Raw genomic sequence first — 25,687 nt, forward strand, 5'->3', positions numbered from 1 at the left:
CCCCAAGAGTCCATCAAAACATCAAAGCTATATACCTCAATACATTACAGTTGTCTAATGACAACTGAAAAGCACAGCTAGGCTACTTGCTTTGACAATCCTCACTTACTTAATGTTTAAAACACCTAGGTACTACCTGAAAGTAAAGCTCTGTCCACAAGGAAGAGGACTTAGAGAAGATATCTCATCTGAAAGATTCAGTGTTTTAACTGTCTAGAATTGATTTCTGTGTTAACTCTTAAGAATAGATTTATTGGCTTAGAAACTTGCTTGCTTAATGTGCAATAACTGCAAGCTGGATGAGATGGGCATACATGAGAAATTATCACCCAGAGTTCGGTTCTTGTCACTGTCTGTTATGAGCCCCAATCTTTCCACTAAACTCACTCTAATCGTTTCAGTTTGCCTACAGGTAAATTCGACCATTCACATCATGCACACTTTATTTCTTGAATATGGTGAACTAACATCAGAAGCTACATTAAGGAGCTTTAGTTTGATCAAAACTTAATTCATTTTGAATTACTGGAATAATATTCAAGAGGAAAGGAAGGTATTTACTCATTTTGTCATGATCACGTAAAGCCTTTGATTCTGTTTTCTCAAATATGAGCTGCCATTAGAGATGAGGAAAGCTGCCCTTCCTCCCTAAGCAGAAGCACTTAGAGAAGCGTATGAACTGAGCTACTGTAGAGAGATTTTTGGTTCATCTCTGTTCCAAGACTAAAAGCCCAGTTATTTCAGAGTGGATATTTTCCTTTTCTCTATTAGTCTTTCATATCTCATTAGTTCTGAGCATATCAAGTTGTCTACCTGACCATAAAACATTTAACAGAGAGATAATGCAAAATGAGATTGAAAGCAAAATAAACATGATGGTATATTCTATGATTTTCTTGCTGCCTCTTTCTTTTTGGAGTCCTAAAACAATTTCTCTCTTTAGCCCAGGATTTCAACAAGAAAACAACTCTCTAATTTGTACAAAACAGTTTTACTACAGTCTTCTTAAGAGCTTTTAAAGAAACATAGATTTGTTGGAGGCGATGTTAATGAGGGGCATATGTGAGCAGTTAGAGACTACCAGAATTTGGAAATGTGAGTGTGAAAGGTATACAAAGCAATATATCAGCTCATGTAGTTCCAGAAAACCTGCTCATGTTTCTTCTGTGCTCATTTCCACCAATCGTAAGTAAGGGTGTCATTTCTCAACTGGTAGAGTGATTTGAGATGACTTCTGGTTTAACCTGGACCAGCAGAGTCTAAGCTTCTAACTGCTTGCTGGGTATTAAATAAATCCAAGTTTACTCTTTCCACCAAGCTTGTGTGGTTCCAGCTCCCCCCTGTGCTTTGTTCTCCCTCCATGTTCCCAATGTAGATCTCTGAAGGCTTCTTACGGGTGTGCTGTGGGGGGAGGTTGTTTTGAAGCTAAACTGTACAGCAGCTCTGTATTCTGAAACCCTGCTTTCTCATTACAAGGTATCCTAATCTTTTTCAAAGAGTAGCTGAAAAAGAAAGTAAAAAATGAGCTGGCAATGAGCCTTGATGTGAAGACACGCTTTGAACAGTTAAGGGATAAACACCGGGATTGGAAGCCAGAACCCCCAGCTAGGTGCAGTAGCCAGGGTTTTGAGTGCACAATAATGGCTATAAAAAAAATAATAAAATTGTTTACCTTCTTGAGGACTAGCCAATAACCTGGACTGTGAGGACTGAGTCCTTGTATTTTAATCCTTGGTGTTATGATTGATGATACTATTCTTAGTCATAGGAATGTGTCATCCTATTCTAAGTTTAAATAAGCTGCATGCCTCCATAGCAGTTTGCAATTGTGAGTTCCAAAGAGCAATTGCTGAAACATGCCTCAATGACTCCACTGCTATTATTTTATAATATTGAGTTAGTGCTATTCAGCTATATGCTGCAAGCAGATACTTTGGCTAGACATTTTAGTAGCTTCATGTTCATCGCTTAATGAATTTAATAAATATCAAGTGTACTCTAAGGACACCAGTACTCCTTTTCAATTAATGCAAAAACAGAAGTGAGGTTTTCTTAAAGAAAGCCCTAAAGTAGGGAGGATTAGATCTGCAAGACAGGACTTGATACAACCCTGTTGCAAAGATTCAGTCTTACAATTGATGTATACATGGGACTCCACTCTTCACCCAGGAAACAAAGACCTTACATTGTTTGCACATCCTCCTCCTCTCTGTCAGAGATTGTCACGCTGTTCTCAGCTTCACTTTAACTTCAAAGTCATCATCATGCCAGAGGATGTGACAATTGGGTAGGAAGGCAGCAGGCTAACTGTGGTTTCAGCTAACTTTCCTTCAGTCCTTGCTGAGGTATCTGTGTGAAGGCTACTAAATGAAACTAGGCAATTAAGGAAAGAGAAGAAAACCATAATAAACAACTTCACAAGGGAAAAAAAGATTCATGATTAGGGAAGTGCTGGTTCCTGAGCTGGATGTGATGTGACACTATCATCTGTTTATCTCTGTACTGTATAGATGGAACAGTTGAGGTCTCCTAGCAGTGCAAACAGAACATAAAGAGCAACGGGAGTTACAAACCTACTGCACTGACTGCTCTGGTGCAGACGGACACAACACTGACAATGACTCTTTTTTCCAGTCACTTTGTTCCTCTAATTTGCAGTTAGTGACTGTGAAAGGTGTCAGAGTAACAGCCAGAAAACAAGAAGTCTGTTTATTTACAGAAAACTTATGTATTTAATTTCAAACTGCCCTTCATATCCCTTAAGACCATCTGGGGTAACAGTATATGTGAGGGACTGTCTGTAGCAGGCTGCTTGCAGGTGGGGAAAGGGGATGGGGTGATGCAAGGGAACACTTCCAGTAAGTCTCAGACAGCAAACTGGAAGTCTTCTTTGAAATATCACGAAGCAGCTTTCTGATCTTGAGACCATGGACTGCTTAGTCTGTCACCAAGAAGCATTCCAAGCAAATCTCACCAATTCTACTCCTGGTTCCAGGATTTTTGCACTGACTTTGAGAGACAGGGAATTCTGCTAGCTTATGCTCAGATCTATAGCAAATTTCAAATGTTTAGGGATTTATGCATCTCAAACAAACAAACAAACAAACAAAAAAACCAACCTCTAGCAGTCAGGCCAAACTTATACAAGCAGTGAGGTAGCTAACTATGGTGATAAAGTCTAGAGTACAGAAATGGTGGAAGTGATCAGGAAATCTCTGCCTGTATTTTTAGGCACATTGTAGTTTTAAGTGCATAGATTCATCTGTAATGGGTATAATATAGTTTTCTCAAAGAGCCCAAGGTTCTATGTTTCTTACAGAAAACTAAACTCCTCAGGTTCTGGTGAAATATCTATAAATACAAGAGATGTCTCATTTTGACAAACCAAGTGCATCTTTTATAAATACAGGAATAACCTAATCTGGGAGTGAAATCGAAGGAAATAACCATGCTGTTTCTAACAGCCTTTAGTATTACTAGCTTATAGCTTCATAACTACTTTTCTGTTTTACCTTCTGCTGCTCTGGAAGCACATAATAGTCATTGCTTTTCATCTGTTTCAGCTTCATCTGTATGACTTTTCCATGAGCTATATTTCTTTCTCTGCTAGCTGGTGGCTCAGAATATTCCAGATCTCAGTTCAGCATCTGCTTTCTTTGACTAGCTACTTTTCTCCACAAACTCCACTTCATCCCTTCTGCTGGATGATATCTAAATGTCCTGTGAGAGTCCTAATAGATTATGCTTTGCTGCACAAAATGGGACAGAAATGTACATTTCCATGATCTTTCTCAATTACATCGTTTTCAAATGTGTTTTCCCTCCATCTGTCAATTGATTGCCTTTTGTGGTGAGTTTTCTTTTTACCACCTGATTCCTTTTTGTTTATCCTAATAGGTTGAAAGTTTTTAAAGGTAACTCCCAATTCAATGATAGATAATGAGTAAACTGGTTGTTACAAAAATTGTTTAATAGATATTGCTCTTTGTTTTATCTGTTTATGGTTTATCTACACAGGAAAACTATTACACAGCATGGTAGAACATGAATTTTAAGCCAAATAACTATTTCAGATTACCTTCCCACAAGGATATTGTCATCTTGCACACAGGTTTCACTTAATCTATTCTGGAAATTGGCTAAGAAGACTTGCATAATATATTTGTGGTGTGAAATGCCCACGTGGTGAGTTAAATATGGACTATGTTTCCAAGCTCCTATGGCAATAGTAGCTTTCTATAATGGCAAAGAGTTGTGTAGTTTTATGGTTCCTATTGCAGTGGTACTACAGTGACTCATTTATTTATCATGCAGATATTCTCATAACACTTCTAAGAGGTAGGGAAACCATTGATGTCTTTCTCAAGGTTGTGCAAAAATGTTGGAATACAGCAGAGACATCAGTTTGGTTTTCTCAAGGCCAATGATGGCTCCATTGTTGCTGGACCATCCTTTTACTCCATGAAAAGCCTGTAGCTCCTAATCCTATCTGCTAAACAAATCACTTCTCTTCATCCTTCAGACAGGTGTGACTCAGATGCACAACACTGCTGATGGATCTTGTAAACTAAAGCTGCCATTTCCTGACGGTGACTGGCCATGTGTCATTATGTTTGTATTAATTCATGTCCTCATTAGCATTCAGTAAGGATAGAGAAGCTCACTGATGTGTTTTGATTCAGATTCTCAGTGGTTTGATGTACTTAGGTACGTAAGTTCCATGGACTTAAAATATCTTTGAGGATTTTATTTAAATAACTGCAATTACTGATATTTAGGAAAATATTGGATAGCCTGTTTTAAATCAATTTGTGTTCCTTGTACTTTCTTCCTCTCTCTGAGGAGCTGTGTTTACATAGAAAGATGACTCTTAAATAAAATCACAAAGTCAGTTTTCTGAATATAGAGAAACTCAACAGCCCAAACTAATATTAGGATTAAACACTGCCCTTCCAATTCAATAATGGACTAAGTCAAAACTCTATAGTTCGTTACTTACTTGAAGCAGAAAGTTCAAGATTCCTCTTGTCTTGCTGCCCAAGGTCTGATATCTGTTCTGCTGCGTTTTAGAGGGCTGATGAATCTACAGGTGAATATGAGGGTAAGGGGTTGAGATATTAGTTCACCAAACACACTGATTCAAAACACCTGTGTATTTTAACCCTGACAATTTTTCTCTTAATTATTTTTATTTAATGGCATAAATGCAAAGAAAGGGTGAATCCGAAGTAATCTATTATTAGAAACTGAGGCTACTCTACCTTGTTTCTGCTCAGAATTGCCTCCCTGTCTGGGCTGTGACTTTCTTTCTGGCACAGGGCCCATGAATGTGTATGGAGCAAGTTGTCAGAAACATGCCTGTTGTAGGCCTCTTGTAAAGGAAGGATGAATGTTGAATACATTGAGGGGTTTATCACAATCTGGTTTTAGTTTTCTGACCTTCATGTGGAAGTTTAGTGGCATATTCTTGCATGTAGACAACTGGCTGCTTGTGTAGAAGACACTATTGATTACTTGAAATCCCTAGAAACTTTTTCGGCCTGGTATGTTACTAATAGGAATAACCACTCCTTTCAAATATTGCCATTAGTGCTTATATGAAAAACAAGATCGTGCATTAGCACTATTAGCTGTTGCTAGGTGTTCAAGACTTTTGTCCACGGCCTGAACAAAATGTGTGGGTAGCTACTATGTGGTCCAAACTTCCTGCTGGTGCTTGCCAATGGGCAGCTGCAGGGTGAAATGCAATATCGATGTGATTTTAACATGAGGTCTCCAACTTCAGGTAATTAAAATGTTGCATTATTTTTATTTTAACACACAAAAAAGGTTCTATCTGTTTGTGATAATAGCACTGACTGACATTGTTTCAAAGCAGATTTAGAGATAAGTTTGGTCCTGACATTTAGTCAGCAGGTGGGTGTTGTTTATTGCCTAGCAATTAGAACTTATATTAACATAATATCTCCTCAACTTCAAAAATTTCTGAGAGCTCTCCGTGAACAGATTCCCAAGAGCTCTCCCCTGCTCTCTTCCCTTTGTCTTTTCACTTTCCCACCTCCACACCCATCCACCCACCTGCCTTTAAATGTGCTATTTCAAATTTGGAGTTCAAGAAACTTTAAGTCTAAATCATGAAAGATATTTTCTCTTAGGGCAGAGGCAGCCCACAGCCCCTTTATTTTAAACCAAGTTAAAATGATGCTTTTTAGTCTTCAGAAACTTTTTCCACTCCCAATATTTCTGTGAGCACTGCATTATGGAAAATGAGTTGAGGAGCATGAGCTGGTTCTTTGATGTGAAATGGTCCAGGTGCAACAAGTGTTTTCCTCACCACACACATCTTCAGTGCTCCCTTTTCTCTTGGTTGTTTCTGTTCTTAGTTTATTGTGGAGACAGTCATTAGTTTTGTTGCATCTGCTTTTCCGTGATATTACCACAGAAGTCAAAATGAATATGACAATGAGTTGTCTGCAGGAGGATGTGAAAATGAGCTGGTTTGAGATAAACAGGCAATGAAGACAAATATGAGAAATTAACAGACGCAAATATCTATTTCATGTTTATTGCCTTAAAGATAAATTGCTGTCAACTTCAAGCTCCCGACTCTAGCAAAATGGTAATGATCTTTAGTGAAATTAAACAAGAAGGAGCACCTTTCTTGTGCCTTTTCCCTTTTATGTATCCACATGCCCACATTCTTAAAGCAAACACTTGTCCATTATTTTTTTAAGCTAGAGCTCCATCATTTCAATAGCAGGGAATAGCACTTTTTTTTTTTTTGAACAGAATAGTCGCCTGCTTAGGGTGTACTTTTTCATCAAACAAAACACCTTCCTCTATTGTCTGGGAGGAGCTAGCTGTAGGAGACAAGGACTGCTTTTTTGAACAACTGTGATTAACACTGGAACACAGTGGATTGGAGGAGTAATCAGTGCCTTGCTCTGATTCTAAAGCAAACCCTGAAAGATCAAATGCTGCTCCCCCCCCCCTCCTCCCCTCCCCCCAGTTATCACCATAACAGTCACATGGGGCCAATTCAATAAATACAACAATCCCAGCCCTCTGTGGTGGTCATTTTGCTGATGAGCAGAAACATGCCTGTTTACTATCAAAGGTAAAGTCATTTCTCAAATCCTGATCATTAGGAAGAAGCTAATTGGGTGGGGGAAGTGATGGGGAAGAAATTGAATTCTAAAATCAGGTCAAATCAAATGGGGCTTTTACCATATTAGTATCCTTTATTCCCCCCAATATGTAAATAAATTCCAAGTAGCTGTTCCTGAGAGAGGGCAGCTCCTTGGGCTGCCAGTGGAGGCAGATGTGGTGCTGCTTTGCACTGAAAGGGTGACAGTGCAGGGACAGCCTGTGCAAGTGGCAACATCAGGGTGGCTTCCTCTGCTCAGTTAGTGGGATAGTGTTTGGCATAGTGTGTGGTAGCATCCAGGAGTGATGACTTTTCCTGTGGCCAAGGGGACAACGCTCAGTGGGAACGTAGTGCCTTTTTTCAGCCTCAGCTGGGAACGAGAGGAGCAGCATCTTTGCTTTTTAACTGAAACTGCTCTCTCAGGTTGCAGCGGTGCCAGCTGGCAGTAACTGAGGTTCTCCTGCAGGGATGACTGCAGCCTTTACCCCTAGATAACAAGCCTGACAAATGCCATTGACATTTGGGCATGCTGAATTCTGGGGAGGGCTTCTCAAAATAAATTACTACCTCTTTAGCAACTATCCAGAATTAACAATCCCCAGCTTTCTTGGCAAGTGCTCTTTTTGCTGTGGGTTGGGATTTACTGCTCCTTGGAGATTGGTGACAGCTGGGGGGTCCTGTGAGGCCTTGCTTTCTCCTTCCTGGATATTCCAGTAACTTTTCTTGTGACTGAATAACTGAAAATGCCTCTAAAGTACCAGAAAGGCAAGTGTTTCCAGAAAAGTGGAAGCTATAATCCCAAATGAGAGGAAAACCCCCGTCAGAGTCAGAATCAAAATGAAGGCAAAACTTTCTGGAGGTTGGAAAGTACGATTTAATTACTGAACATATTGGGACTCTTTCTGCTTCTAGTTTTAATGAGCAGCACATGAAGCTCTGAGGAAACACTACTGTTTATGTATGGCCAATATACTGAACATTACAAATGTTTTCCCTGTATTGCTGCTTGTACCACTCCTGTACAATTTTGGTTCCCAAGGAGGTGCAAAGAGTTTGGGGAAAAGCCATTGAACATTCTTGCATGGTTGGAATATCAAAATGGATGTAACCCTTCTGTCCCTGAGTCTTACACTGATGGAATCACTGTAATTTGATGTGTGATTTGAATGTCACACTGAGCTACATCAGTTTTCTTTTGTTCATATATCATCTATGGTGAAGTTTTTATAACTTAAATTGACAAAGTAGAGGACTGGATCCAGGGGGAAAAAACTTTAAATTCAAATATGAGCTTTACCAAAATTCAGGGTGTTTGGATCTTTGGTACTGTGAGTTATTTCTGTCACAAAGCGTGACTGTCTTTTCTAAAATGACTTGATAGGTTAAGCATTAACATATCTTTAGTCTTTCTTTATTAGTACATTTCTTCAAACTTCAATGTGGGTTCAAATGAACCTGCTCTGCTCTTTGGGATTGAGGCAAGTAGCCATCCTGGCTGAGTGACAAGGTGTAGCATATGAATTGATACATAACCACACCAAAAATGTGAGGGGCTTTTTGGAATTCTGTGCAATCCTCATTTTTAATGTCTACCCTTTGGAGGGGAAGGGGGATGTTTGGTCAGTTTTTTAGCATTCTGAGTGCTAGAAGGACAATTAAAATGATCTTATCATCATTTGGTGGGTCCAGAGGAGCTGCTAACTCTGCTGACCAGGATAGTTCTTAGATATGTAAAGGTTCAGTGCTGCAGTACTTCTAATGCCTTAGTTTCAGTACTACGAATGCCTGCCACCTCTACCAACATTCTGCTGAAGCAGTAGAATATATTTATTCTCCCCGCAGAATTTTAAGCTGTTGTTACAAGACAGCCCCTACTGCACAAGATGCAAATCCGTGTTTTACAGACAGGTATTACCAAGGAGGAAGATGAAGATAGGGTGGGAATTCAGAACTTTATTAGGCCTTGGTATATAAAGTTTATTTTTTTTAAGTAGCATTTCAAAATTATCCAGCAGAGATGAGATAGTAGAAGTGAAATATTTGTAACAACCATTTTTGCGACTGATATGGAACAACTTACCATCAAATGTATTCTCTCTAAATTTGTTTTACAAGCCTGGACCTAGGTCAGAATTTCTGTTATATAATATTCATCTTTAAGTTCTAAAATATAGCCATATATAATCATAAAGTTTTAAAGTTATTTTTTTAATATTAGAATTTGTTAACATGTTCTACTGATTTATGTCAGGAACCAAATTAACATATTTTAAAATGAATTTGCATAACCTGAAAAAAGTTTTGCACAGCCTAATATAAATTTACATTTGTAATAAAGTATTAACATATCCAAAATGGATTTTAAACAGTACTGCTATATTTTTAAATCCTTCCTGTAGATTCTTAACAAACAGCTTTGATTTGCATGTCCTGACTTAGCTTAACATAGAACTAATAATCAGCCCTTTAATCCTTTGCTGCTGCCACCTTTGCTCATACAGATGAGAATTAACAGGGAAAGAAGGCAATCCTAAACTTTCCCTCTTGCACACAGTAAGGTTGAATCTAAAGCCAGAGTTTGCAATGGGAGGATCTTTCAGGAGATGTATTTCTGGATTCAGCTGCTAAGTTGGTAGCAAAGCTCGGACCAATCTTCAGACCTTCAAAATCTGACCCCAGTCCCCAAGCACTTCTTTCTCTCACTTGATAGACAACAGTAGGATGGGGTATTGAGCTGCCTGTTAAGTGACCGTTTTAGATTTCATTCTCTGTGAATGTGAGGTTTGCTTTTCTGCAGTATAAGTGTGTTTCCTCTGACAACTGGAGAAATTACTAAAGAGTTGTTTAGTAGCAGCATGGTGTGACTGTAAACTCAGTAAAAGGTGTGGAAGGGTCTTGATATCTGAAAGCCAGTAGCTCACCACAGATGATATTTGAACATCAGCACTTGAGTCTGTAGCCATGGATGCATAGAGGCTCTGATTCAACAAGGTACTTAAGCTTTAGGAGTCCTACTGAAATCAACTGAATGATGCATGTGTTAAAAGTTAAGCACATAAAATCTTGCTGAATTGGAGCCAAAAACAATTCCCATTGAAATCTGCCATCAAATTTACTCTTATGGTACAACTGAAGCATGGGCTTTTCAGAATCTATGAAAACAAGAGTGAGACCAAGCAGTAATGCATTGCCTTCAGCTGTTACAGCTTTCTAGAAGAGCTGGCACAAAGAGGCAGTGAAATAGGACGGTCAGGCAAGGGAAGGCAAAACTTATTCTCATAGATCCTGTCCAAGTGTGTTTGTGGCCTCCTCCGGTTCAGCTCTGCTCATCCCTGTGCTGTCAGCTGAAATATTGCCAACAAATCAGAGCACTGAGCTGAATTCTGTGGCTGGTAGGTAAAGATGTTTCTGCATCTGGAGGTTTGTTGGGAGGTGCTTAAAGTCAATTGGTAACCCCAGGAGTAGGAAAGCATAAACATATCTATGGGCTAATTTATTTAGCAGAGTCCATCCATCACCCTCAGAAGATTGTGTTAAAGTGAAAAACATAGCCTCAAAATCAAACCTGTGATGGTACGTCCACTTTTACAGCCTATTATGCCAGCCTGATTCCAGCTTTTTTGGCCCTTCTTAGCACTGCGCACGGGTGGGTGATAAATGTAAGAAAACTAAGTTTTGCTCAGGTTCAATGCAAGCCAACGTAGTACTGAAACCCAGTGAGCAATACTTAATACATCAAGTGCAAGCTCATTTCTGTATGCTGGCTGGTGATTGTCCTCAGCAAAGTGGCCCTGTGGTATCAGAGCTCTGATAACAGGACTGCTACCTTTGCACTACCTTTGCTGCTGATAGTAGGAACAGAAAAATACAGCTAGATATTTGTACCTACATAAGTCTGTTCTACAAGCAATTAAGCAAAATTCTCTTCTGACTTGCAAATGTGTGGAAATATTGTGTGCAAATACTGTGTAGAAACAACAGAAACAGAGTAAACAGAGAATCTACATGATGATATTTATAGTAATTACAGTTTTGGAGCATAATAATAGGTCTTTCTAAAGACCTTTGTTTGCCTTTATTACATAATGCTACTGTCCTCTCCATATGGTAGGTTTTGCCTATGGTTAAGAGCCAACAAAATGTCCTTGGAGTCTACAGGAAAAAATGCAGTAGGTACTGAGATGATGAATATTCAGTAGGTGATTCCATGTTGTTATTCCTGACATACCCTCCACTTTAAAACTCACGGAATGGAATGAAAACTAAGGGGCTTTGAAAAGGTTTTCAGCCTCCAGTTCCTGAAAATCAGGACCAGCCATTCTGAAGTGTTGACCAGGCAGATGGATTGTACTGATACCTAATCCCTGGAGGCCAAGCAGGATTTCTTGTATTTAATGACACCAGCTACTGTTTTTTAATGGTGCCTTACAATCCAGATGTTCTTTTGCATTCCTGTTGTCACAAATGAGGTTGTGGGGGAGCAAAGAGAAGGGATTTCGTTTCCAACATGCCACAGGGTAATGCATGTTTGACCTAGCTGTGACTATATCTAATGCACATTGCCTATTCCAGAATACATCCAGGGCTGTAATAACTATATTAACTATTGAAAGGCACAGTTATTGAAAATCATACCTTCATAAATTCTGAACAATGGTATCAGCTTCTACAAAGCCTTAGGTAAAAAAAGGTACAGGACACTAAAACAAATTTCTTTCACTGGAATATATAGCCATAACACAGGGTGTATCAAATAATTAATTAAAGCGTTTATATTTGTTTTTTATTGGACTGGATAGTTTTATGTGTTATACTTAAATAAGTACTCAGTAGAACACCACATTTTTTTTTTCTTCCCTGCAGTTGGGAGAGCCAAATAAATCACTCTACATTCCCTCTGTTTCATTTACTGTGGGAGCCAAGCTGAACTTTCTGTTCCATAAACAGAAGAAGGAAAGCAAGCTAATGAATTTGAATGATGAAAAAGTGTTTATCTAAGCATCTGTCAAAGTCAAATCTAGATCATAAGATAAAGAAAATGGAGAAAAGATGTTCATGTAACTATACAAAGCATTTATGCCTCTATTTGGTGGAAAAAAAAACCTCCCTTTTTTCTTTTCCTTCAAGTAGATGCTGTAATTCTTATGGATCTTACTCTTGTAATGTCTCTCGTTATTTCTTCATAAAATAATAGCATTGTTTGGCTTGGAAGAGACCTTAAAGATCCCTACTCCAGACCCTCTGCCATTGCATGGATACCTCCTACCAGACCAAGTTGCTCAGGGCCCCATCCAACCTGACCCAGAGCACTTCCAGGAATGGGGCATCCACAGCTTCTTCGGGCAACCTATTCCAGTGCCCTCATAAAAGGTATTTTTCCAATATCTAATCTAAATTTATCCTTATTTAGTTTACCCCTTGTTCTATTGCTATACTCTCCGAGAGTCCCTCCCCAACTTTCCTGTAGGCACTGTTAGGTACTGGAAGGCTGCTAAAAAGTCACCCTGGAGCCTTCTCATTTCCAGGCTTACTAATCCAAACTCTCTCAGTGTATCCTCACAGGAGACACTGTAATATCTACATGTTCTTGACTTATTCATTTTTCATCTCCAGTTTTAAAATTTGTTGTAAAACCACCCTGTTGTAGATCACAAATAGAATGACACTCCAAGTAGTTCATAACCTGTTATGAGTGGCAGAATTAGGGATATAACCACAACACTTTACCTAAAGTAGATGGACATTTCCTTGAGTAAAGCAGTAATGAGCTGTCAGAAAAATCTGAGCTTTGACTTCATGCAACCTGCTGTGGGAGGGGAGGGATCATCTGAATGAGGAAAAAAATTATGGTTATCACAAATGAGCTCATCTTCCAATTATTCTTCTTCACTTTCCCTAATGCTGGGCTCTTCTTTGGTCGTGGCTGTGTTGTGATTCTCATGTGTGTCATTAACATAGCAAGGGCTAAGTCCTAATGAGAGCTAGGGATGTATGCCTTGGTAACTGTCAAGAAAGTCTCTCCACCACCCTTGCATGACCCATAGGCTGTCATTCTGGCTAGATATGATAAAAGTTGCCAGAAGGTGTATATACTCAGAACTCACCACAAAGATTATTTGAAAAAAAACTTTACAAGGTTTAAATTCAAAACTGTCACTATTACTCTAGCAGGCAATTTAATTATTCCGGAAGAACTGGGAGGTGAAGAAATCCTTTATACAATGGGTGTCTATGCTTAAAAAAAAAAAAAAAAGAATTTTCGGAATGTATAAAACATGAGAGGTTTATATACAGAAATTGCAACTGAATATATTAAAATCCAAGACAGGCAGAGAATGAATTAATTAGTCTCAAATGCTGGTATATATTTTTGTCAAGTTCTATACTTTAATTTTAGTGAGTGCTGTATGTCTTAATTACCTGTATACTTGCAGATTTAATCGTAAAAGATGGAATTTCTGTTCTTGTATAACAAACATTTGTACACAACCCCCTAAGCCCAACATTGTGGTAACCAGAGTGAAAATGAACTAACTATAAGGCAGCAGTAGCAGGTAATAAGTTTCATGTGAACAAAAATATTCTCATGAAGTTTTAAAGCATCTGATGAGCAATAGATTCTTACAATTCCTCTCTACAGGTCACTCAGTTTATGCATGAAAATTGAAGGCATGTGGAGGCACGCTGTTTCCTGAGGCAAGGGTTCTATTCTTTTCTTTGCACGGTTGGTCATCATGTTTACTGGGACAAAGTGGAATACCAAAATACTCCTTGTTTTGTGGTTAAGCCACAAAGACAGTACCTTAGATGAGCCCTATTAATGAACCAAGAAAAGATCAGTTAAATTATAGATTCCGCCTGGGCCCACATGTGCCAGTGAGGTGTAATGCAATGGAGTTTGGTCATCTCCTCTGGTCACATTAAAAGTCAAAACCCACTTTGATTTCAGGTGTTGTCTTGCAGAAGCACTGTGCTGGGAGCATCAATTTAGGCAAGCTGTCCTTGTCTTTCTGCAGTTCAGCAGGCAGTATTAAAACCATAGAGGTCCAGGAGGGGTCTGCAGCCACAGACTGCCAGGAATCATGACTGTGGAGACAGGTGGCTGGCTCACTGAATATAGCATTCTGCAGAATACTAAAAATTTCCCAGGATTTTTTTTTGGCATTCTTACAAATAGGAAATAACACAATGAGGAGAAGTCAGGCAAATGAAAAACAAGTACTGAAATAGAAAGTGATATTGACTTAAAAGAATCAGAATAAACCACATGAACATGACTGGGTATTTATAACTAAACCCCCTTTCTAGGGGGCACAGACTTCAAGATTTCCACACAGGCAAATCTTTAATGGGAAGTGAAGTCTTTATCCCATACCACTACATTATTTTAATAAGTTCTTCATTTACTTCACAAATCTTATTTCATGACGGTTCATATCTAGATCAGGATAAAAGCCAGGAGCGTTATTTCACTTGACTACTGTAGTGGACAGCTGGGGACAGTTTTTTTTTTTTTTTTTTTTTCTTGGTTCCCTGGTTGTGCAACACCTGGAATAGTGGGGTCCAGGTCTATGCACTGAGCACCTGCCTAAGTGTTATCCAAATCATGCTCTACTGGCCTAGATAAATCTGACATTTCATTACTGTAGCCCTGAGAGACAGCTTTACAGTGACAAGAAGCCCTTGAGGATTAAACAAAACTTTGCCCACCAGTTTGTTGCAAAAGCAGTAAATGCAGCTACTGCAATGCTGTAGTTTTGCTTTCACAGGCTTTCTCAATATTAGGGAATCTTTTCTGTAATTTGTAATCACCTACAAGAGATTATTGGAGTAGACATTACCATGACTGGTCCTTAATAATGGCTGCTCATCGTAACTATGTAGTAAGCTAAGGAACCCAATCGAAAATGGGCTCGCTTGCTCTATAAGAATCAAATAACACAAGTGACTGAAGATGATGATTTTTGTTCTGCGTTTGCGCTCTGTTTTGTAGTATTCCACTCCAGTTATAGCACAGATCACTGTGATTAAATCAGTCAGCAGTAGCTCAAAGCCACCACTGGTTATCTTTCTGCCCTGATAAGCAAAGATCTCCAAGTATACAGGCTTTGGAACAAATTCGCCTTGGGTCACTTGCTTTGCTAGCAAGGACATTGCAGTATTTTTAACAATATGTTTTACTTTGAGAGGTCAGTGACTTTTGCCTGGGTATTTTTTTGTTCTTAGTATAACATTTACCTAAATATTCAGAGAAATCCAAAACATCAGCATCTCCTTTACATGGTGTTTTAAGTAGCCATTTTCTTGGTGCGTCCTAAATGCCCAGGACAATTTGCATGGAAGAAACTGAATGAAACTTGAGCAGTTTTTCACTGTTCAGAGAAATAAGAATGGAATTATAAAAATTATTTCAAAATACCATTACAGACATCTGCTTCTTAGGTTGGTTCTCAAAAATGACTGTCCATCTAGATCAGTGGTCGAAAGCTCTCAGGAGACAAAGTACACAATGCTGAGCTGTTTGTGGTTTGTCATGTGCACTGTATGGTTATACGTCTAGAGCCATTATGGACAAATACCTCTACCAAAAAAAAACAAAAACAAACCATCCGACCAACCAACCAACAAAATCAAAACAAAACAAAACAAAACAAACAAACAAACAAAAAAAAAACAACAAACAAAGGTTGGGGAGGAATAATGTTGCTATAGTTAAAGTAGATCTGAGAATCATTACCGAGCATTCAAAATCACCCAGAGGAAGTATTAGTGTCTTATCATTTTCTTTGTGACATAACTTAGTAGACTGCAGTATCTCTCCCTATTTGACTCAAGCAAGTTTAAGTTCTCTGCAATACAGTGAACTGTGCAGAGATGTTTTCTCCAAAAACCTGATACTAACATATTACTGTAAGAATCACAGAATCACAGAATTTCTAGGTTGGAAGAGACCTCAAGATCATCGAGTCCAACCTCTAACCTAACACTAACAGTCCCCACTAAACCATATCCCTAAGCTCTACAAAAGAGTCCAGCTCAGTAAATAATTAATAGTAAATAGCTTTATTCGGTGAGGTTTTTTCTTCATTTCATTGAAAAAATAGGTTCCTTCCCAAATGTATTTACTACTTGAAATTACAGGGTAAATTTATCAGGCAGCTCTGCATTTTCTATTCATGAATGAATGGTTTACTATGCATATTTAGAATTCAAAATTGAACCATTTTTGGTTGCAGATGTAGAATGTGCTTGCACACAGGATGTTTCACATCTATGCAGCTTTGCTTTCTGCTTCTACGATACAGCCCTCTCCACTTTTAGCATAAATACTGGACAAGCATAGGGCTAAAGTTACACTGAATTTTCAGGAGGAATCTCCCAAATCAGTTTTTCCCCCCACACAAATAAGAATCTCTTCATGTAATATGTCGTAAACATTAGATTGACATACAGCATGGCAACAAGGTTTTGGCCACAGTCAGTGGGGCAGTGCTGCTGTGCAGATCCACATGTGGATGCAGTGCTGCTCAAAGGTGGATCCATGGCATGGTAGTGATGTTGAAAATTAACAATATATTATTCTTTTCACAGGGATGTTTAACATTACAGCTACTGACTGGCTCACTGGTCTCACTGTTTAAGCTTCTGGTGGTGTGTGTCAAACTCCAGTGACTTGTGAACCTCAACTATTTTTTAAATGTGGAGATGCACCTCCCTTTCACATTTTCGTACATGTGTATAAATAGAATGAAAAAACTTGTATTTGTATCTCATGTTAGAGATTGTTTGCAGAGCATTAGAAAGTTTTTTTTTTGTTGATTTTTTATTTTATTATTATTTTTTTTAAATAATCTGCTGTATTGGCATGTCCTTCATGGCAAAACCTTTGTACTATTTTTGTATACAATATACAATATTCTTTAGTATCTGGCTTTTTTTTGGCTCTCAAGTTTCAGTAATGGAATTTCAGCAAATGATAAAGCCGCTGTGGTCCATAGATGTTATTTCTTTTGAATGTTGTATCTTCTTGGCAAAATAACAGCTAGCTACAACATTTTGATCTGGTTAAGTGCTCTTCTGTCTGGGGATATTTGCAGCAACACTTTACAACAAAAAGTCAATTAGCTGTCAGTCACTTAGCTTCATTTCCTGTTTTTATTTATTTATTTATTTATTTATTTTTTATTTATTTTTATTTTTTTGATAGCCTTCACTTTTCACATTGAGGATTTCTTTAGCTGAGACTTTAATCCCATGGTAATAAAGATAATGTTCTTAACACCCCCAAGTGCCAGCTCTTCTAGTCATCCTTCAGGATAATCAGATCTTATACTGCAAACTTTACCCGTTTGCTTTCTCCTGAGGACAGCAGAAGCTTGAAGAAACAAAAATGAGCAGAGTGAATGCATCTGACTGAATGAGATAATCAATATGAACATCATATATTCGTGATTCATTATTAACATTCCTAGATGATTTTGTGAAAATCTGTGATATAAGTACCATCAATTTCCAAAATTTCAAGAGAAGTTCTAAAAAAAAATCTCAAAATGATTTAAAAGCTTTTAAAATGTGACTTTCACATGCAAATGTTTTTATCCACAGATGGATTATGAGTTTACCAGCTCTGCTTAGGCTCAGAGGTAGCTCTACTGAATTAATTCTGGCAGTGTTTGGATCATGAATCTTTTATTGCAGTTTTGTTATGATTAGCTTACGTCTTGAAATGGTCTGATATGTGCTCAATTATATAAAAAGTGCATTTAAAAGAAAACTGGATGAGAGCTTTGTTGGACCTGGCTCTTATTGATGGGGTCAGTTTCAAGGACAAAATTTATTGATGTTGTTTTTTTTTTAAATAGAAATATTCACAGAAAAAAGCTACAAAAATGCTTCAAGAAACTGGCATTTTAATTTAAAAATAAAATGTGAGTGGAAAGAAGATTTTATTTTTTTATTTTATTTATTATTGTTGGAAGCTGCATGTTTAAATTGAGGAGAATTTATTGCACAGTCCATACTGCCCCAGGCAAGGCTTGGGGAGCTCTGTGGAAAGGACTTTTAATCACAGAATTTCTAGGTTGGAAGAGACCTCAAGATCATCGAGTCCAACCTCTAACCTAACACTAACAGTCCTCACTAAACCATATCCCTAAGCTCTACATCTAAGCGTCTTTTGAAGACTTCCAGGGATGGTGACTCCACCACCTCCCTGGGCAGCCCGTTCCAGTGCCTCACAACCCTTTCAGTAAAGAAATTCTTCCTAACATCTAACCTAAAACTCCCCTGGCGTAACTTTAGCCCATTCCCCCTCGTCCTGTCACCAGGCACATGGGAGAACAGGCCAACCCCCATCTCGCTAGAGCCTCCTTTAATGTACTTATACAGAGCAATAAGGTCGCCCCTGAGCCTCCTCTTCTCTAGGCTGAACAAGCCCAGCTCCTTCAGCCGCTCCTCATAGGACTTGCTCTCCAGGCCCCTCACCAGCTTTTCATTCTAACTGGTAGAGACCCTGCAGCTGGTGTAAAATGCTTCCGTCCAAGTTTAATGCCCTTTACTGGGGACCAGATGCAGAGCACCCCAGCTACAAAGTGCCTCTGTGGATATCATAGAGACAGCCCGAGGAAAAAGTCTGACTGTCCTTCTGCAGCTAACAGTTTGTGTACTCTACAGCATCTGTCTTTCCACTCAGATATTTCAGCTTTTTGAGGATTTCAGGTAGGATAATTTGTGGGTGAGCCGGATCCTGGATATACATAGAAGTAAATGCTGATGTTGGAGGTAGCAAAATACATGAGGAATGTAAAATACATTTTTAAAAAGTTTAAAATGTAGTCCTTGCCGCATATGCAAAAAATAAAAAAAATAATTAAAAAAATCCCAAACAAATTAGAAAGTTGCTCAGAAATAGTCATTTAATTAAATATAGTTAAGAATTAGAATCCAATTAATTTCTGGAGAAATGGAACTGTAAAGTATTTTTCATTAATTGCAATGTCATTAACTTACCATGCTACTGCACCAACTGAATGAAGAATTTAAATAAATTCAAATGTGTTGTGTCAAATTCAAGGTTCTTTCAAATGGATCAGGAAAGAATGAAGTGTTATACTGAGCTGACAAGTATAAAGTTTAATTTTATTTTATTTTAAGTGCACAATTTGCACGTCAAATAGATGGATGTTCACAGAATCAATTTATTTCTGAGACCTTTGATCAAAGATTTGGGGGGAGCCATAAAAGAGTGATTCTGTAGAAAATGTTTTCTAATGAGAACTGGCGCCATTTGGGTAGGTAGATGAAAGCGCACCTAATCTTTTTTTGCTCCTCCTTCTTAATAATACCCTTGGATTGAGAAATTAAGCACAGCAGGAAGAAAGATCCTGTATGGCTCATGTCTCTGCACTAATAAAGCAAGCTGTCTGACTGCTGGAATAAGTAGAAATTTCTCATACAGTAAGTCACTTGTCTATGGGTGAACAGGACAAGAAGGCAGTTCAGTTAATTTTCACACAAAATTGAGGAAAAAAGATTTGGAACTATGCCCATGGAGGCTGGAATACTTCCTACAGCCTGCAATAAAAGCAGCTCCAAGCAATTCAATTCTGCTGTGTAAGGAAAGATCATGATAGCAGGTCCTATGTTAGGGATAACAGGAAAAAAAAATCAGAAAATGGAGCCCTTTCCAGCTGATGGACAGAAAAATATTAATGCATTGAGTGAAGTAGGGAGAGTGATGGAGCAGGGTGCAAATGCCCCACATGGATGCAGCCTTATTCCTGTGGCACATTGCCCAGTCACTGCCCATGCAAAGCTGCAGTCAAACCCTGAGGATTCCCAGCTTGCCATCTATACTGACCTGATCAGTCCTTTCACCATCATTTCCATATTCTTCTGGAGCCCATTGCACATGGACAGGGTGTTCCAGGGAGAGTGTTCTCTCAGTTTGTTATTGCTAGAGTTAATATTTGAGGATGAGGACATTTTCTTAATGTCTGGAAATGCACAAGGTTTTGTCATGATTGGATTGAAAGGAGATTTTTGTTCTGACCTAATGAAATGGAGATGCTAAAATAAAATATATCCTTTTTAGTTACTGGTATTTCATGTTAATATAGCTGACATTTTGCTCCCTCTTTTCTAGGAAGCTATTAGCTTTTATTATTCGTTTAACCGCATCAAATTATCCACTAATACCCACTGCTGAGAACTACATGGCCTCAGTAGTTTTACAAGTGATACTGAAATGAGAAAGTTAAGATGAATTAATACAGGGCAAATCTTGAAATGAAACCACTTGATCCTCATTAAAATTTGCTACTAAAATCCTTTGGTGTTGTGTTTAATGTATGAAATCGCTGTATCATTTAAAATGACAATGTGAAGTGGTATGGTTGCTTTAAAACAGCTTTTTAAAAATGGGGGTTATCATGCATTTGCTGCTCAACCATGAATCCTGTGAGAACTGAATTGTTTCCCTACATTAAATTAAAAGGCAATAATCTTTTCAGACACAGTATCCCAGATACAAATCCTTGCTCTGTGTGAATTGGCGTCTATCAGTCCTAGGCTTGCCAAGACACAAAAAATGGAGGAAAATAAACAAAACTGTACTGCATGCCAAGAAGAAAAGACCTGGGACAGTGGTTCAGCCCATAAACCCTTCTCTATAAGGTATGATGTGTTTCTAAAAACTGTCCAATAACTCAGCCTTTCAGTGACTGCTATCAGGATACTACTGTGTGACCAAAACTGCTCCTCAGTATAGATGCTGATGGGCATCACACCATGTCTTTGAGACCATGTCTATAAAAAAGATCCCCACTCAGCTATTTTCAAGATTCAGAGTTGGAAAACATTTCTGTGTCTCCCCTTATGGGGCCTGGCATTAAAATGGGTTATAGGGAAAGCTATGGATCAGATGGGTCCAAGCCATCAGTATTCAAGCAAACTATCAGTGCAGCCAGCTTTCCCCAGCAGATTCTACCCCTTATTCAGCTTGACTTTCCATCAGGTTTGTGGTACTGCACAGTCACTCTTCTCTGTGAATTATCTCTGCTTGGAGCAGATTATTGCTGTTAGGAGTCAAAAGCAAAATACTAATGGATGTGTTTTTGTGATCCATTTAATTTTGCCCTTTCTCCTTTTTGGTACAAATTTTGATTTTTATCTGCATTTTACATTTTTGCAACAATATCAGAACAAAAGAAATAAAAGTTTTACAGTGTGTTTTGGTAAAATTAATTCACACTAAATTTAGTTTGATGTTTTTCTGCATGATACCCCTTGTCTTTTGTTGATTTTAGATCCGGCTTGAAATTCAGTACAGCAGTAATGATTGCATTGCAGCCTGGGGCACAGTACTGAGGAAACAACAAACTGCAATGCTGAATCAAGTCAACTCCTTCACGTTTGAGAGCAGCTATGTGGGCCTTTGTTATCATTAAATGAACTTCAGTGAGCTTGTGAAGATATGCAGAGACAAGCTCTGTGGAGCTCCTTGTATTTCATATGAACAGAGGAGCCATCTCACCCTAGTTGTGTGGATCCAGAGCACAGTGTGTACCCAATTCTGCTAATGTTCAGTATAAAATGGAGACAACTAAATTTAGGCATCTGTGTAGGTTTATACATGTGAGCCAGATGTCTAAATTCCCATTGTGGTCTTCGAATGAAAAGCCCTCAATACAGCTGTGAAGGCAGAAGTTAAAGAGATTTCTGCTTGCCCTAAAAAACAAGGAGACACCCCTGCCTCCGAGGGGTGTTTTGAGTCTTCTCTCTCCTTTTAGTCTGTGGGGAGAGCCAGCGGTGTCTCTGTTCTGAAGCAGCTAAATACATTAAAATAAATACAATATGTGGTAAGTTAATGAATGCTAATCAAGATTAATACGCTGAAATCACTGAGATTCATCTTTTCAAGAGAGGGATAAGTCAGAGGAAAATCAAGCTGCATATGTCTGATAGCTGCACAAAATTGCTGTAGATGATTTAATGGGTCATTTTTATTATTTATGCTGTATGCATTCCAATTCAGTAACAAAAAGACTTGCCAGCATGAGATTAACCGAGGGATCATTGTGTCAACTAATACGTGAAACTGGTTCCAAATACTCTTGAATTCACCAAATGCATGAAATACCCCAAATCAGCCTATTGTGGGGGCATCATACACCCACTGGTTCACAGAGAAACATGAAACCATCTCTGCTTAACATGAGAGGATCATTTTTTCTCATTCTCAAGACATAATCAAAATTAAGAAATACTCTACATCTTGTATTAGTTACATACGGTGCACATAATTATCTGTGGACCCTGAGAGATATCTAAGGATCTGCAAGGAGGGGCAAGAAACGTAAAATGTAGTTTTGTTAAGGCAAAAACATTCAACTGCAACTGTGTACAGTGGGATAGGGCAAAAGTGCAAGGCAATAAATAACAGGTTTGTTCAGATGTTTCACCAGCAAAAGAAATATGAAAGTAGAGGATGATGATGGGGTCAGAGAGAATTATGGCAATGCAGTATCATAGGAAAAGAAAAGAGGTCAAAAACTGCATAATTTATAATTTTTATTTATTTATTTATTTATTTTGTCATAGTGTTTCTCTACCACTACAGGAGTTACACACAGAGTTTATTTTACTTAATTTTTTTATATGTACTATGCACGTTCATTTTGAAGAAACTGATAGTGAAATGTCAACTCTGTGTAGTCAAATATATTAAGTAAGGCATAACTGGTAATCTTTTCTATGTCTGTCACACCTGGTTGGGTATTTTTCTGAAATAATATCAGCAGAAAATGATGATTTATTTATATTTGTAATTACATCCATCAAAAGAAAAGATTCTTTTTGACAATTTTGTTCAATTTTAATTTTTATAAAACTGATTTTTGAAAATATTCTAAGATTCTCTTAAATAAGGAATTTTGTTTTTCAATTTTTAAAACAAATTTCATCTCATATTGTAAACTAGGAAGGAAACATAAGAAAATGTTTTTAAAATGAAGAATTGTCAAAGTAAAAGCTTGACCTGAATCTACTTATTTTTGTGTTCCAATTTACAATTTACATTAGCTTTTCTACCAGCACATTTTTTCTGTTTCAAAAATTTTATGCAGAATGAAAGAAGCAGCTCTGAATGTGTAAAACCTCATACTTTAAAGGAGAGAGAGATGTATCCGGACTCCCGAGAGGAGATAAGCTTAGAATAGATCTCTAACCCATTAAGACATCAGTGTGTTTTTCTGTTTTGTTTTGCTTTTTGTTTTCCCATTGCTGAACCTTCCTAATGGTACTTTGGTTTCTGAAGTTTTAACCAAGCAAGAAAAGCCCCAAGCACCATGAAGCCATCCGTAGATCTGCAGATGCAAGTCCCACCCTCTTCCTCTGCCATTTTTTTTTAAGACAGTCAAGTGTTTCCATGGAGAAACTGTTCTGATATGTTGGAAATTTCCATATTTTTTTTTTTTTTTTCATTTCCAGTAGGTTACCTGTGTACCACGATGACTCTGGGAGAGCATCTCACACTGTCACCCAGATAACTTGGCTATATGGACAGGTATCAGCATGGAGCAGCTGCTGGAGCTGGCATGAATTGCTGGAGCTGCTTCATCTCCTTTAGCACATTCTTGCTTGACTCATTTTTTGTTATACAGCTTGGCTTCTAGTCCCTGGCCAGCTCCAGACAGCTGAAGTTTCATGATAAAAGAAACGGAATCCCCCTGCTAGGCTCCAAACTGGACTTTCTTGACAAAAGGGACATTATTGCTATCATTCAGATACCGATACCTGACTTGAGTCTTTTGACTTTTTAGCAAACTTCAACCTTCACCAATTCAGCAGAACACTGACTCTCTTAATACAGGTACTATTTCAATGGGTTCTGCTAGCTCAAAAGCTGTCAGTAGAAAGAGATTGCTGGGAACCCTTTCTCGTGGATGTTTTCAGTTTTACAGTAAGCAGGTTGATAATGGGTATAACATTGGCTGTCACCATAATGAATTGACTCATATAACAGGTGACCTACGCGCAAATGAAAGGAGAGGGGAAAAAACATTGATAAATGATGACAATATGCATGCATTTTGAGTTTTTCCTTGGTAGATCTACATACAATCAAAAGGAGGAGACTATTCATCATTATCCTTCTTTTCTTCAGGTAGGGACACAAAGGATGGGCCTGGGCTGCACTCACTCTGCATAGTTAAGCCTGTTTTGCATGAACCTACCCCGACGGTAAATATCCTGGGGTGATTAGCTCACATGTGTTTCTGCAACTGGACCGTTACCAGCAGCTGAGCTATAGGCAGCTGATGACATTCCAATGCTTGGAAAATTCTGTGCTGTGCTGCAACCAAAGAAGTGGCGTAGTGGTAGCATATGTAAATATACAATTTCAACCAAGAGATGTCAGGCAGCTGAGGGACCCACATATTGAGGCAGGAAAATTTGTGGGCACTGGTGAAAATTTGGTTCTGGGCTGGTTGGCCAGTCACACAGTGAATCTGCGACTGCTCTGACCTGGACCAGGAGGAAGATTGTAGATCTGTTTCATGACAGCTTTTTGGTTCTGATATGCTGTTTTTCCAGGTAGATTTTTTTTTTTTTTTTTTTTTTTTTTCCAGAAAAATGGAGTCCTGTCAAAACATAGGCATTTTTAGACCATCTATTTTAGCTACTTCTTTCCCTGGCAATAACCTCAGAAAGATTCCTGTTGGAAACACCACTGATGCTAACAGTATATCCACTAAAATATCTTTGGTGAAATGGTGAGTTTTCCTTCCAAAACTCACACAAACTATTCCAAATGTGAATTTTGTGTCTCAAGCTGAAGTAACGCTAGGCAGACCTTTTGTTAACCTATCCCTTTACCTATGCTACTGTTTAAATACTGATGTTATATCTCTAACATAACTCCTATACACTCAGAATATACATGGACAAATTGTGTGGCCTTAGCTCACCTAAGCCTTCATACAGTAACTGAGAATAGTACATACAGGAATATTAGAAATATAATATTCTTAGAAATATTCCTATAAACGAATACAATATGACACAACCATAATATTGTATCACTTCCAGGAAAGAGTGGGAAGAGAGACCTTGTCATTCCTGGAAGACATAATTATTGTGGTCTTTTATTGGTGGCACTTGGCTCCCTGGTTTCACTGGTTCATTTATTTCCCCCAGTACAGTAGAGAGAAGGTGCCAACGCGCTGCTTGCCTTTTTTTCCCATCTCACCCTTTCATGGAGAGGAACTGGGGGGAGCTGGGCTGCTGAGGAGTTGTGGCAGAGCCGCTTGGAACTGGTGTTTTTTTGGAGATATCACATCACGTATCACATCACACGCATCTCTAGCCTTACTGTGACGACTCATCCTTATAACCAGAGGCAGTCTGGCTCTAGTCTGTTATTTTAAACAAAGGCATAAATAGCTGTGCTTGTAGTCACTCTAGTGTGCACAGTCCAGTCCAGTCATTCTGAATATATGTTGCAGTGGGATAATGATCCCAGGGTGTCTATTGTTACAG

At 38.4% G+C, this 25,687-nt stretch overlaps 2 long non-coding RNA genes across 2 annotated transcripts; one reads left to right on the forward strand and one right to left on the reverse strand.

Moving 5' to 3' along the window:
- Positions 1–1,082: 1,082 nt before the first annotated feature.
- LOC110354603 (uncharacterized) lies at positions 1,083–5,080 on the reverse strand. The gene is made up of 3 exons (XR_002406748.4): positions 5,000–5,080; positions 2,186–2,373; positions 1,083–1,502 (listed from the first exon to the last, which is right to left on the reverse strand). It is a non-coding gene; the product is annotated as an uncharacterized lncRNA (long non-coding RNA).
- Positions 5,081–7,077: 1,997 nt separating this feature from the next.
- LOC110354607 (uncharacterized) lies at positions 7,078–22,596 on the forward strand. Its single transcript, XR_002406755.4, has 3 exons — positions 7,078–7,117; positions 20,659–20,821; positions 21,454–22,596. It is a non-coding gene; the product is annotated as an uncharacterized lncRNA (long non-coding RNA).
- Positions 22,597–25,687: the final 3,091 nt, after the last annotated feature.

This window comes from Anas platyrhynchos, chromosome 14 (assembly GCF_047663525.1).
Source record: "Anas platyrhynchos isolate ZD024472 breed Pekin duck chromosome 14, IASCAAS_PekinDuck_T2T, whole genome shotgun sequence".
NCBI lineage: Eukaryota > Metazoa > Chordata > Aves > Anseriformes > Anatidae > Anas > Anas platyrhynchos.